Below are 15,813 nucleotides of genomic sequence, written 5' to 3' on the forward strand. Positions count from 1 at the left end.
TTAGCTGCTATACCAACATTTTAAAATAACAAGAAGTGCATTGCAAGTTCATAAAAATGGCCTTGTATGTAGATAAGTTTATATGAGTGGGTCTTATGGAGAAACCATGTATTATGTGTCTGTTTGGTTTTTGTGTACCATTGTGAGCAGCACTCAAAGCACTAGCTTTTTGCAAGCACAGAGAGAACGATCTGTGCCAAGTTTGGTGTGTGACATCTGCATCTGCACAATCAACTCCATGCATGGCAGGGAAGGAAAAGTCAATGCAACCTGACCAAAAACGCTGCTGCTACACACCAGAGAGACCCATGAGAATTGGCTCCGAGTTGCAAGACTTTTCGATTCAAGTCTTGTTCCAGGAACTTCATGCTGAGCATTCAAAGCATCTTTCAAGGGTAATGAAAAACTAGATGTTGGTTCAGTCAAGGCTTTGGTTGATTGGCTGTGTGTTTCTCTGTTCTGGTGAGAGCAGAATAGGAAGCTGGAGTGAGGACTGGCAGGCAGCCAAACCTTGTCTTCAGCAGTGATATAATTACTAATAATGACCTCAAGCCCAGTCAGCTAGTTAAATGGCTTTTCAGGGCAGGCACCAACTTAAAGTCTGGTTTATAGACAGGATAAACTGAATCTTTGGGGTACATGAAAACCGTTGTGCTTAGGTCCTCCTCAGCTATGGTCCAGGAGAGATTTCGACATTCTCAGGCTACAAAGCTAACTATATATTTAAGATTAAATTTAAATCATTGCTATTAAAACATTTAATTAGAAAGTGACTTAAAAATTCTTAAAATGTGCACATATGTATGTCTGTGTCCAAGAGATTTAGAAAATGGGTTTATAACCCTCAGAACCTTCCTTGGATTAGAGCAAAGGTTTACCTTAGCCAAGCATCCTGTTTCCGACAGTGTCCAACCAAAATTCTAGAAAACCCATAGGAGTGTGCTATAAAGTGCTGGGCTAGTTCAAATCCCCACTTGGACATGAAGCTAACTAGGTATCCTCGGACCAGTCACTGCCTCTCTGCCTAATGTACGACACAGGGTTGTTGTGGAGATTTAGAGGGGGGAGAATCATGTATGCCACCTTGAGCTACTTGGAGGAAAAATTGAATGAATGAATGAGAGGACATGATGACCCAGCACTTTCCTGTTTGTGTTCCCCAGTGACTGGTATTCAGAGGCAATACAGCCTCTGATCCCAGAGGTAGTACGTATAGCCATAACTAGCAGCTTGGTAGCCTGATCTCCAGGAATCTGTCTAACCTCAGGTTAAAGTTGTTCGGACTGGTGACCATTCCCTACATCTTGTGGAAACAAATTCCATAGTTTTAGCTATGTGCTGCATGAAGGACTTCATTTTATCTACCCTGAATATTGTGCCACTCCTTGGATGGTGGTTCTGGCATTCTGAGGGAGGAAGAAAAGCTCTTCCCTCTCCACGTTCTCCCCTCCATGTATAATTTTATGTGTACCATTCCTCTAATTGAAATGGCTCCAAGCATTGTATGCAACCATTCCTCCTCCTCGGGGAGTTGTTCTTGCTCTCCAATTATTTTGGGTGCCCTTTTCTGCTCTGTGCTATTTCCCTCCCCCCCCCCAAGTTGTGCTGACCAGGTGTTGTCACAGTATATATTTATATAAAGGCATGATGACAGTGACAGTTTTATTTTCTATCCCTTTCCTAATAATCTCCACTTTTTTTAAAGAGCTGCCACACACTGAATCAACATTTTAATTGAGCTATCCATGATGACCTCAAAATCCCTTTCATTATTAGTTGCCACCAGCTTCGAACCCCATCAGTGCAAATGTGAACTTTATTTTCCCACAGTGTACATGACACCACATCAGCAAGGCCCAGGGGACAGGGGTTGTTGACTGGGCAACCTAGACCTTCCATACACACTGCCCAGGCTTGTGCCCTGGTGAGGTCACTTTGGCGCTTCACCCCTGGAGGCACACTCCATTGTCTCTCCAGACAGATGGATGCCAACAGCAGGGCTTATTTGAAATGAAACATGACTGCTTTAGACTTCATTGGCAATATATATGATAACACTTAAGTCATCACAGTTCTCATGCTTCAACAACACTTACATGAAGTGATGGGCATCACTTAGAGTTAAGTTCAGAGTTGACTCCCTTCTGCTTCCATGGCTGATCTAAAGCATAATGGTTTAGGGCATCTAGAATTCTTACCTGTGTCGTGACCAGAACAGGCATTTACTCAACCTGCCACTTCAGATGTCTCCCTGATTTCATTTTCCATCTGAAGATCATCACCCTGAGCATTTTGGTCATGAGGGTGATAGTGTGTCTTCAGTTCTAAATTTAGAGGCTCAGTATCACTTTTACTTACACTTGGAAACAACAGTTGACAAAGGAGCTATCAAAAACTATAGCACTCCAAAATGGCACAGCCCATAATATGCATTATGGAATTAAGGATGTTGTTCATAAAAACTCTAGCTGAAAATATTTTTGGTTTGCTTCTGTATGTGAATGTCAAGTCCAAAAATTATTTACGTCTTCTTAATACTTTCAACTTTAAGAATCACATGGTCACCCTCTGGAAAATGGGAGAGGATGTTTAAAAAAAAACAAAAAACACCTTCAGTGAATAGGAATTCAAGCTAGCATTCTGAAACTTCATTCTGGGATGCCGCCTCTGCTTTCATTTGGAACGGGGCTCAGCTCAGCTTATGGAAATGCATCTTTTGCACTTGGAAACACCAGTGCTTGAATTCCAGTAGAGAGACAGAACCTGGGCAGGGCTGTTGCTGCTCTGCATCAGGTAATGGCTAGTTTGAAGTGGAGGAACTGGCAAGACAGGCAGCGTAATAGCTGTGCCAGGAGCCATTCTGCATGCAGACTTCGGCAGCATTGTTTACTCTTTCCAAGGCTAAGCTCCACTGCTATGGGAGCTTGACTGGCTCAAGCTAGCTGGGAAAGCAAAGCTGTTCAATTCCCTTTTCTGCAGTGACCTTGAGCTACAGAATGGCTGTGCATATGGTGCACAAGCACAGAGCTTGAAACTAATCCAGGAAGGTAGATAGAAGTGTGTGTGTGTGTGTGTGTGTGTGTGTGTGTGTGTTGCCTCTCCCGCATCTCCCAGCTGATTCCACAGCTTAGGCCTTAACAGCTGCAGTTGTCTGACAATTAATTCCTTCCCAGCCTCAGCTTCCCTCCCCCTCACTTCACACAGGCCTTTATATACCCAAGTGTGAAGGTGCCTGGCAACACAATTTCCTCCATGGATTTGGGCAACTCATGGCAATTTTCTTCAGAGATATCAGCTCCTCCTCCGGGCCCAGGCACAAGTCACACAAGCTTATAGAGCAGCTCTTTCAGAAGATGCTCCCTTCTTGGATTTGTGTTCCTCCACAAGCCTGGCCTTGCATTTCAAATTCATGGAAGCTGAACCGAGCCCCACCCCCCAACACCAGCAAGTCACTGAGGTATCCCTCACTGAGTATTCACAGGCTAAACTTTAGGCAATTAGCATGGTTAATGTTCACTGTGTGATAGTACAGCTGTGTGAGTCTCATTAAAATGTTCCTTCGGGAGAGCAGATGCAGGCGGAGAATAAGGGACCAGTTTTGCATCCTGTAGAGGAGACATACCTGTCTGTTGTGAGGGGGCCTGTACCTGATTAAACACTCGGAATCTCAAGAGCACAGAAAATATTCAGGTTTTTCACCTGGCTGTAAAGTGTCAGTGTGTCACCAGGGAGAGCTTGTGCTACAAGAGGTGCCTGATGATTGGGACAAAAATCCTCCTCCTCCTCCTCTTCTTCTTCTTCATTTTATTAAAAGAGTTGGAATATATTATTATTATATTATTATTATTACCCCACCCATCTGACTTGGTTGCCCAGCCACTCTGTGTGGCTTTCAACATAATATACAAAAAGACAACAACAAAACATCACACATTAAAAGTGTACTGATATAGGGCTGCCTTCAGGTGTCTATGGAAGGTTGTATAATTATTTATCCCCTTGAAATCTGATGGGAGAGTGTTTCACAGGGTGGGTGTGACTACCGAGAAGGCCCTCTGCTTGGTGCCCTGTACCGCCAGAAGGCCCTCAGCGCTGAACGATGGAGGTGGAGATGCTCCTTCAGGTATACTGGGCCGAGGCCATTTAGGGCTTTAAAAATCAGGACCAACACTTTGAATTGTGCTCAGAAATGTACTGGGAGCCAATGTAGGTCTTTCAGGTCTGGTGTTAGATGGGCCTGGCAGCTGCTCACTCACCAGTCTAGCTGCCGCTGCAATTCCATGGAAAGAAACCAATTGGACAAGCAGATGAATCTTATTTCAATACAGTGGTACCTCGGGTTACAGACACTTCAGGTTACAGACTCCGCTAACCCAGAAATAGTACCTTGGGTTAAGAACTTTGCTTCAGGATGAGAACAGAAATCGTGCAGCGGCAGGGGGAGGCCCCATTAACTAAAGTGGTACCTCAGGTTAAGAACAGTTTCAGGTTAAGAACGGACCTCCAGAACAAATTAAGTTCTTAACCCTAGGTACCACTGTATTACCAATGTAATTGTGGCTTTTACTGCACCTGAGGGCAGCAGAATAGTTCTGGGTGTGCAGGACAGGCTGTGCTTACACAGCCAAGTGTATAGAGTGCAGCTGCTGTTCACAGGTTCTGCTTTGGGCTTTTTCACAGGAATCTGGTTGGCCTCTGTGAGAACAGAATACTGGACGAGATGAGCCACTAGTCTGATCCAACAGGCTCTTTGTTGGATGCTCTTAATGCACAGCTGTAAAGCAGGCAGAAATTCAACAGGTACAATGTTCCCAATATGGAGATACAGTGTGGGGGGGTTGCTTCTTTATGCAGTTGTTAAAGGCAGTAGATAACTCACAGGAAAAGCTGGCTGCCTTATCAGAGCAACAGCACCCTTCCTTGCAGATTCTCTGCCTCACTCCATCCCGGGATCCAAAGAAGGCGACAGGTTGTATAGGAGAAGGGGGAAGACATGTCTAATAATTCAGGTCAGTCCTCAGAGAACGCGATGGTGCTTGTGTGCTGCTGGAACCAGACATTTCATTCCTTGTTAAATGCTTTCATTATCTCTCACCAGTCATGAGTCAGAGGCCACTGTTAAGAAATGAAGTCGGTCGCCTCAGCAGACATGGCTAAGCAGTGGCCTTTGGAGTGGAAAAAAAATAAATCTTCACAAGCATCTAAAATCAGGCATCATTTCAAGAGCTTTCGTTGGGGGTGCAAAATTCACAGCCGAGTTTAAAGATGCAACATTTCCAAAACTCAGCATATTTTAAGAGGGAGTGTTGCATTTTGCATTATTATACCCTCACAAAAATGGGACCCCAGGTGATAATCCTGTGTGGGTTGAAACACAAGAGTTGCAAGTGTGACCACCCCCTTCTTCCACGAAGGCATTTCAGACTTAAACAGTGAATCCAAGTTCCTGGTAAAGAACAAATCATTTTCCACATGAAGTATGTGTGTGAGAGACAGTTTCATGTCCCATATTGTGGGGTTTTTGTTAGCGCAGCTTCCAAGCAGCCCATTGATCACAACACACGCTATCCATGCCAGTGTCAGGCCCTTTCTAAGGCCAGACCCTCCAAATGTCTCTATTTTCCGGGGACTCCTGGATTTACAGAAGCCACCCCGGTTTCTGATTTGATCCTGGAATGTCCAGCTTTTCCTTAGGATGTCCCGGTTTTCTTTGGGGAAATGTTGGAGGGTATGGAGTTATACAACCCCAAGCCAAGGAGATAAGTAACTATATAACCTTTAGAAGACTTCTGAAGGCATGTTTAATTTTTTATTAAAAATATTTTTATACATTATATGGAAGCTGCCCAGAGTGGCTGGGGCAACCCAGTCAGATGGGCGGCATATAAATAATAATAGCTAAGTTGGTTAGAACGTGGTGCTGGTAATGCCAAGGTTGCAGGTTTGATCCCCGCGTGCGACAGCTGCATAATCCTGAATTGCAAGGGGTTGGACTAGATGATCCTCAGGCACCCTTCTAACTCTATGATTCTTTGATTCTATTATTTTAATGGAACAGGTCATTCCTATTTTCACCGGAGAAATGTTGGAGGGTATGTAAGGCCCAGTGTTTAGAATGTCACTACTATGACCCGAGATACTCTGGTACAATTCCCCACTTATTCATGAAGCTCACTGGATTACTTATTATTTCTCGGCCTAACTTAACTCACAGAATTGTTGCCGGGGTAAAACGGTTGTGGGGAACACACGTACACGACCTCACAAACCATTATGGGGAGGGTAATATGAGTGAGTCATTTTTATTCCCCCACCAGCTGCACAATTGTGTGCACATTTTCATCTGCAGCACCCATGGAAAGCTTGATGGACTCAATCGATCCAACAGAGGCCCATGAAAACAACTGGGACTCAAAGGGATGTGGGGTGGGGGACCCCAAGGCAATGGGGCCAGGCAGGTGGGTTCAATACAAAAGGCAATGCCTATGGGTAAAGCTTTGTAGAGCACAGGTTGCTGTCAAAGATGCTTTGCCAGAGAGAGTTTCTACTCGCCGAGCGGTTAATTTTTAAATAAGGAAGCCCTTGAAACAGTCCGTGCTGAGATTTATGAATGTTTCATGTGATTTGTAGCTTTGTTGGTGCAGCTGTTTTTTACTGTGCATCTTTTGTAGACTGTATTGGGAGCCAATTGGGGAGCTTTAAGATATGTTCTGCAGTGTCAAACAAACAAATAAACAAATAAAGGAGAAATCCTGTGTGTAATAAGGCACATACTCCTAATGGGAAACCTTCTCCAATTCCAGATGTAGGATTTATCAGTGGCAATGTCAATGGACACAGCCTGTTCCCTAAAGGCACTCTCTTCTTTTATGATTTCATGCATGTATCCGTTCTATTGAAGGTTCTGAAGGAAGCCCTTAAGTGCTAAAGCCAGAACAAAACGATATCACTCCTTCAAAGATCTCTGCCATAAAGATGCTGCTCACATCTTTCACTATGATCTGCAATCCTGATGGCAATTGCTTTCGAAGCTTGTAACGGAAGGAAGAACACCAGACTGCCATAATGAAACTTGTGTAGGATTTGATTTATTTCCATCCCCGCCCCCCCAGTAATCTATTGCATTTTTGGTACATATATATATTTATACATATATTATTCATTTCCATAAACTGTTGCTATAGATATCCTATGTACATGCAAGTAAGTAACTGTTTCTATAGAACTGCCTCATCACAAGTTAAACAGCAATACAGGTCTTTTGTCTCCAGAAAAATAAAATAAAAGTACAATTTGCCATGAGTAGATTTAGCACCTCAAATATTGCCCATAAGTCATAATAACTTCACCCTTTGGGAAGATACACCTGATCATCTTTCATCACCTAGGTTGTGATGTGCCCACATGGGCTGGTTAAGTGCCAAAAAAATTTTTGGTGCAGAAAAAGAATGATGTGGTGTCCCACCATCGCAATCTGCAACATTTTGGCTGATGTGCTAATCTGAGGGAGCTCTTTCAGGCTCGTAGCCAAATTATTTTACTTGTAACCGTTGCTGAAACGGAAAATATGATTTTTGAAAAGGAGAGGGGAACAGAAACACATTAACAGGGTGAGTAAATTCCCATACTGATTCCAGTGGGCGACGGCATGGCCTAGTAATCTCCAAATAGAAAAAGAGCATCTGCAGGCTCACTCAAGATGATGCTCACTCATGTTCCTTTAAAGGCACCTTCATGTTGGCATGATCATACTGTCAACCACTGCAATGTGATTATGATTTCTCTCAAGCATGTACTGTTTTGCTTCCACTTGTCTGCAGGTCAGGTTTCCCCCAGTGGTCTAGTTAGGTGGGATGATCAGTGGTAGATCACAGTCTTTGCATGGTGAAAGCTCTCATCTGGTCCCTGGTCCCTCCGATTAAAAGCATCAGGTAGCAAGTAATGGGCAAGACCTCTGCCTGAAACTCCGGAGAGCTACTACTAGTCAGCGTAGTAGACAATGCAGAAAGGTGGGCATCTCCCTGTATTGCTTTCAAATGAGCGTGTGAGGGGATCTCAGTAGGTGTAGCTTGTTCTGCAAGGATGAGGAAAGCTGAACCTAAAAACTTCTGCTTCTTCAAAAAGCACAGGGAACCTGCACCCTCTTTGCATCTTGGCCACCTTCATGGGGTCCAGATCCCGAGAATGCCCTGCATAAGCAAGAGTAACTCAGAAGCCGCATGGGGCTTTCCTCATCATAGCTGAGATGTTACTGTCCCCCAACATCCTGCAACCTTTGAAGGGAAATGCAACACCTCCAAGCTGCAACCTGACAGATGGTGCTAATCTTGGCTGCTGTTTGGACCTGACTTGATCTGACTGTGGATTATCTTTAAATATAGTCTACTCTGAGGACTAGGAGCAGAGTGGCCAAGAAATATGAACAAGTGGCTCTTTTTAAAAAGGGTGTTAATGAATGGCAAATATTTCTCTAGGGCTCTTGAGAACTAATGATGTAAAAAAGAGAGGAATTAACTAGAACCAAAAGTGAGAACATTTAATATGCATCCTGCCCTCCTTTACTACTGAATGTCGTTGTGTGACCAATTCAAATTATTTGAATGTCACCTTTCCCCCTGGCCATCTCTCTCCCACCTGTGATCATGGCAAATGTCCATCTGGTCTCAGTCCTGAGACGAGAAAGATTATTACCCTTCATGGCTGACAGCTTCCTATTTTCTATCACCGACTAGCATGTCTAACCTCCAAATGAGCACCATCTGCATCTCCACCTGAACGTCAGTTTTCCTCGCATGGATTCTCACTTTGCTTGCCAACATGTGTTTGCATCCTGGATGGGAGGTGTGAAAGGTGATACGAGCTTGGCACATCTTTTGCATAAGATCCTATTTTTGACTGCTGCTTCTCTTTTTCATCCTGTACATTTATATGAAGGGACGTGGGTGGCGCACCCACAGAGCCTAGGACTTGCTGATCAGAAGGTCGGCAGTTTGAATCCCCGCGACGGGGTGAGCTCCCGTTGCTCGGTCCCTGCTCCTGCCAACCTAGCAGTTCGAAAGCACGTCAAAGTGCAAGTAGATAAATAGGTACCGCTCCAGTGGGAAGGTAAACGGCGTTTCCGTGCGCTGCTCTGGTTTGCCAGAAGTGGCTTAGTCATGTTGGCCACATGACCCAGAAGTGGTATGTCGGCTCCCTCGGCCAATAAAGTGAGATGAGCGCCGCAACCCCAGAGTCGGTCACGACTGGACCTAATGGTCAGGGGTCCCTTTACCTTTATATGAAGGGATTTGTAAACTATATGATGCCAACTCTGCTTAAGAGTCCTTAAAGACTCCATATCTACACTAGCCTTCCCTAACCTGGTACACTCGATGATTTTGACCACAACCTTTAATTTCAGCATCATGGGTTCAAGCCCCAAGTTAGGCAGAAGGATTCCTCCATGGATGGAGGCTGGAGTAGATGACTCTTGTGGTCCCTTTCCAACACTACAATTCTATGATTCTATGACTCTAACTCTGATGAACCCCAGCCAGCATGTCCAAAGGTCAGAGAGGAGGGGAGTTGTAGTCTAAAAGATCTGGAGGGCATGAGGTTGAAGGTTGATCTAGATTGACATTTGCCAGGGACTTTTGGAAACAATCCCTAAAGCCAATGGGAGCTCTGTCACTATCAAGACAATACTTTTTGTAGATTTTTTCCTGCTTTAAACATAAAACAAATTTTGTACGGCACACAACACATTCTGGAACAGAACCTTTGCATGTGGACAGGACCATGGCTGTGATAGTAAGCACACTTACTAGGAAACAAGTCCTGTTGAACTCTGTGGGACTAACATCTGATTAAACATAGGAGAAGGACAGATCTTACAATGAGATAAATGAAGTACCGGAACAATTTAGCACGTGGCGTGTGGCATCTGTAAGCTGAAGCCCCAAAATACCCATGGCTCGCCGAGGTACATTTTACTGTTAGACAATATATCCAGAAATACAATTGTTCTTGTGATCCTAACTGTCCTTGAAAAGTCTCTAGTGAATATCTGGTACTTTGCCACCATGGTCAGATCCTTTGCTAAAATAGCCACTGGCAATTCAGCTAAAGCGCATTGGAGAGTTGCTGCACAATGTTTATTCTGGAAAAGAGATTTTTTGCCTCACTGCTCTCTGCGTACAATTTCAAGCCCAGCCCAACATTGCCGTTTGTATCTGCATTAAAATGCAGTGTTAAGCTGTTCCAAGGCACTGTGTGGCGGTAAGACATGTTCTAGCAATGGTGTGGAGAGCCACTACATCCCACAAGCGAGCGTGGAGAAGAGGCGTTTTTGAAGTAAGGTGGGAGCAGGGTCTCAGAGCAGTCAGCAGCGCAGCAACCTGAAAGTCACCCCCCCCTCCACGATTCAGCCAATTAGGCAAGCACAGCCCTAACTGATTGAAGGCTCTTTTGGATAGCAAGCAATAATATGTAGTGTAGCTCTTCCTGGGCTGTATCAGATAGGGAAGCCACTTATTTCCACAACCCTCTCCCTGCATATGGAAATTGACATGCCAGGGAAAAAGAGGTTTAGCCCAGCCTTCTCCTTAAACTGCTTGATTTCCATATAGAAGGAAATTTATATCTGAAGTGTATCATCCAGGAAGGATCAAACTTGTTATCTCTGCACACTTGAATGGGCACCCGGCATTTCGCAGCCATTTGTTACTCGGCAGACGCAGCTGATAAGCAGCAGAACAGGGCTAGCTTAGCACCAGTCACCAAATGCATCATGGCTGCTCTAACTACTCGTCTATAAATTTGGGGAACTAATGATATATAAAGTCACTCACAAACGACCACACAATTTTGATGTCCAGTTAAAACTTTGCTAGGAAGCAAACTGATTCTGCAGTTCCCATGCTATATGTCTTTTTGGCCTTCTAAACACTTGGCACATTTTTGGCAGGATGTTTTGTGGAAGGGCAGGCTTCAGCTAACCAGCTGTGCTTCTTGCTGCTGTAGAACAGATTTTTTCCACATGCATTATGCTCAAGCATTACTAAGACTAGTTCCTAAATAAATTTAGGAACACGCGAATAGCTTGCACAAGGCGGGTAGAGAAGTTAAATCTGACTTAAAAGAGGAGGTTCTTTTTAGTAAAGCAAATGCTTGAAAACAAAGGATGGGGATTCAAAGAAAAGAGGCAAGCCACCACCGTGATTTCAATTGCTTGGAATAAGAGTGCAGCAAAACAAAAGACGCTGGCTATTCTGAGGGTCTGCAAGAGCAGTGCAGCCAGCCATTGGCCTCATTTATCCTCCAGGATGCCATGGAAGTGATGGGAAAGGGAATTTTTCTAATGCAGCCTTTGCCAGCTCTATTTAATACTCAACTGTCTTCCCGGAAGGGGAAATCCATCATGTCAGAAACCATGCAAAGGGAAAGCTCAAATGTCTTTCTTTATATGGTGCTGCTAGACTCCCCCCCCCCACTATGTTCTGCTTTCGCCCTGCAGCTTGGCTTGGGATGGCCTAGAAACAAAGGCAGGTGGGGACACCTTAATATAGTAACACAGCTGCATTTCTGGAAACACTTTCCTTGAGGAGAGGGAGAGGCGGGAGCCTTGTCACATGAGCTGCCTGCAGAGCCACAAGGAGTGCTATTACCCTGCCTCCTTTGACTGGGAGCCAAAAGGCGTGTATTGACAGAGCTTGCTTGGCTTCTAAGGAAGTGGGGAAGGCTTTCAAAGGTGGCTCCCCAGTTGGAGTCCACCCGACAATGCAAAAGTGTGCCCTTGACAATCCTATAGGGGGGAAACTAGAGAATAGGCAGACTGGAATGTCTTAGCAGTAGAACACCAGAAAAATGAAAGGTAATGGCTCACGTAACTGACTTGGCCTCTTTGCGTACAAATTTCTATCACCGAAAATATGGGCTATCTTGATATTCAGGCCTTCTGAACCTGCAGGGCACACATTCTGCGCCCAGACTTAGGAAGCTGCCTTCAATCGAATCAGACTATTGTTCCACCTGGCTCAGTATTGTGTTGACTAACGGACAGCAGCTCTCTGGGATTTCAGAGTTTTCTCCCAGCCCTACCTGAAGACACCAGGTATTGAACTTTGGGTCTTCTGCACTCAGAGCAGATGCACTGCCACTGACCTATGCCTCCCCCCGTTTCCCCCCTACACTGGTGGAAAGGAGAGAAGCCCCCAGGTTCAATCTTGCATCTCCAGGTAGGGCTGGGAACACCCCCTGCCTGAAACTCTTTTTAGATAGCTGCTACTAGTCAGTGTAGAGGGTGCTGGGGGAGACGGAGCAATGGTCCAACTCAGTATAAGGCAGTTTTCCCTGTTCGTAATACTGTCCATTTCAAACAGCTTGTCCCCCAAGTGTAATGGCTGGAACGCTATGAGACACTGCATGAAAAAGAAGGGCTGGGTCAATCTATAGACATAAGCCTCAAGAATTGCCAAACAGCAGGTGTCATGAGAAAACCCATGGTGTAAATACAACGCTCGCACTGTTTAATTTATCAGAAGCTGCTTAAGGAACTCATAATTCACACTTGCAGGGTTACTTGCTCCCCATAATCAATCAGCTGCCTTATCCCATGGTTGCCACATGCCTTTTGCAATAGCGGACCAGCTGGTTTGATAGATGTGGCCTCTCAGAGCTCCACACAGTCCTTTTATGCCACAGCTAGGCTTGTAACCCTAGAGCTAGGGTTTGCAAGAACAACACAAGCCAGCCTACTGTGATATCAGAGGAAACTGAGCTATGGGCATCAAGGGAGCTGCAGTAGGAAGAATGATCCATGACTGAAGAGGAAATTTCAAGAGTAACCTCAGTGGGTAAGCAGTAGAATGCAAGAACTATCAAGACATTCATTGTCTATCATTAGATATAAAGGAAAAAGGATACAGTACATTGCAATTTCTTGATTAAGGCAACTCATCTGCACCTCCTATTTTAGCCTTTGGTCCTAGTTGGGGGGGGGGGGGAATGTATTTCTCTGGTTTTGTATAGAACCCTGTTTACCATTTGTGAATCACTAATAGATAGCCTTTGAGACTGATGATGGGAGACAGGATGCAGTGGGCACCAAGAAGACTCAGTGTCAAAGAAAGGAGTTAAATGCTTAATAGCTAGGTGTAGATTCATCAGGCCCAAAGGAAGCGATCAAGATTGGCTATCGAGACTTCTGCATGTTATCTTCCTGTCTGGCCAAATCAATCATCCTGTTTGACACAACAAGAGCAAACAAAAGGCCTAGCAATTAGATACTTGGTGAGACTGGGGTATGGACTCTAAAGTGTATTCCTCTATGTGTTGTCAAATTGAGTCCATCCATTAACTTAATTCCATGTGACTTTGGGTGGTGAGTGAGATGTGTAGGATCACCAGGCAAAATGACTGCAACACTGACAAGAACCAGAGATGTTTAAGATACGTGCCCAACTTTGCTCTAAGCTTCCCGAAGTCATCAGCAGCAAGAGAAGTATTTGTGTATTCACAAGTGCAGCCCAGAAATCATTTGCACCACTCACATGAAAGCAAGCAGAAATGGGGTTGAGAGCTAAGGCTTAAGGCTGGGGTTGGCCTTGTCAACACTGAAGCAGTGGGGAGGTGGGGGCTATGACCAAGCAATTGCATGACCACTTCACTACATGCCTAGATCTAGCCTTCCCTAGTCATGCAGATTGCTCAGCTGATGGAGGTCAGCCTTGGAAAACTGTGAAAAAGAAGCTGTGGCCCTCTGTGTCCTCCATGGACATTTTCATCACGTTGAGTAAGGCACACGGGTCTACAGAGGGCAGGGGTAGCCAATGCCGTGCTCTCCAGATGTTGGTGGACTTCAACTTCCATAAGACCCAAAGATTATGGGAGTTGGGAGTCCATCAACATCTGGGAGGCACCATGTTGGCTCCCCCCAACGTAGGGTATCTGTTTAACACTGACTGGGAAGTAGTAGGGGAAAGGTTGCTATTGTTCTCCAATGAAAGCGAGGAACACACAACTGGGCTCAGAGCAAGGGAATCATTTAAGTTTCACCCTCCCTTCCACCTAAGTTCTTCTCCGCTCTCTCAGAGCTGCAGCTAATTAGTTACAGATTCTGACTGGGGAATTTCCTACACAGAAACAAAAACCATGCAATCTGGCCTGATCAATAACAAAGGCAGCTTTGCATGTTTGGCTTGAGATGTTCCTTCGCTTTCTATGGTGCTTTCCACCATGTAAGATGATGGGAGAAGTGTTTGCCATGGGTTGCCATGGCTATGAAGGATACTTCCAGCAGCAGAAATGAGTGATGGGGCTGGAAACATGAAGAGAACCAGACAAGTTACCCTGCTCCATTTCCAAAGCAGAGTGCAAGTTAACGGATTCATTAATCAGATGACTCGGTTAAAGAAAAAACCACATTGATCCAAATGTGTTGAATCAACTTTAAAAAAATGTCTCTGATTAATTGGGCAGTAGATTTACTCTTTTTTAAAGGTTTTAGTATACAGTGGATGCTCGGGTTGCGAATGTGATCCATGTGGGAGGCACGTTCGCAACCCGCAGCACTGCGTCTGTGCACACGCGGGTTGCGATTCGGCGCTTCTGCACATGCGCAAAGCGCAATTTAGTGCTTCTGCGCGTGCACGACCACTGAAACCCGGAAGTAACCCGTTCTGGTACTTCCGGGTATCGGCGTGTCCGTAACCTGAAAAAAACGCAACCTGAAGCATCTGTAACCCCAGGTATGACTGTTGTACTGATTAAAACAACAGATGCCATTTCCAAAAAGGCACCCTTCCTGGCCTCAGAAAGAATAGGGAATGCCTCTTCTAAGATTAAAGAGCATCTCTATTCAGAGCAAGGTGTGTGTTGCGGGGGAGGGGGGAGGCTATTAAAGAAACCGCTTGTATTCAGTCCACAGAAAGAGGATCCTAAGAGAGACAGCAGGCTCCCTGTTTATAAATGTTTTAAAGGATGTCAGAAAGCAGAAGGGGAATAATTATTCAGGAGGAACATTGTTTGGGATAGGAGCAGAGAAATGTGAGTTTAAGTTACAGGCCTGCAGATTTATGTTCAACATGAGAGGGAAACTGCCAAACCCCGAGAGCATTTCACCAACAGAGCAAGCTGCCCTTTAAGAAAAGGTTAGCGCCAGAATCAGGGTGTCCTACCTTCCTGCTGGCAATGTAACAGACCCATGGGAGGCCAACACTCTTTTTCCATGGAGGAATGAGGAGAGGAAGATTCTGGAAGCTGAAACGTTAGAGAATAGGATGGTCCCTTTGGGACAAGTGTCATAGGCAATCTTGGATGGCACTGGAAACAAAACTGTCAGCCGAGCCATGCTACTCATTGGCTCTCAGAGCCAGTGGTCATTTTAGACTCTGGACCTACTGTTCATGTGGAGGGTATTCTATAGATAAAATTTCACCCTGCTGTATTTTGGGGACCCTCCTTCTCATTCTGGAGCTCTGGATTGCTGCCCCAAAGCCCCTCCCCTGGCCAGTTCCATATGCATGCAATCATGGCTGGGTATTATTACATGGGGACTCCAAGGGCTTTGCCCCAAGAACCACAGTGAGTGGAAAGAAACTCACCACAGACACAGTCGTGGCTGAGGCAGCTGTGCCTGGAGCAGTTTTGCAACACAGGAGCTGAAAGTGAAGTAAGTGAATTAGTACTGGGCATGTTCCCATGGACCACGTTCCTGGTTAAGCATCGTAGGTAGAGCCGGAGGCACAGAAATGTCCCTGAAAAGCACAATCATACATCTCAGGGTGCTTCAGTGCCCTAAATCAGCTATGCATCCTGTATCTCTCTCTCTCTACA

Source organism: Podarcis raffonei, chromosome 1 (genome assembly GCF_027172205.1).
Source record: "Podarcis raffonei isolate rPodRaf1 chromosome 1, rPodRaf1.pri, whole genome shotgun sequence".
Taxonomy (NCBI): domain Eukaryota; kingdom Metazoa; phylum Chordata; class Lepidosauria; order Squamata; family Lacertidae; genus Podarcis; species Podarcis raffonei.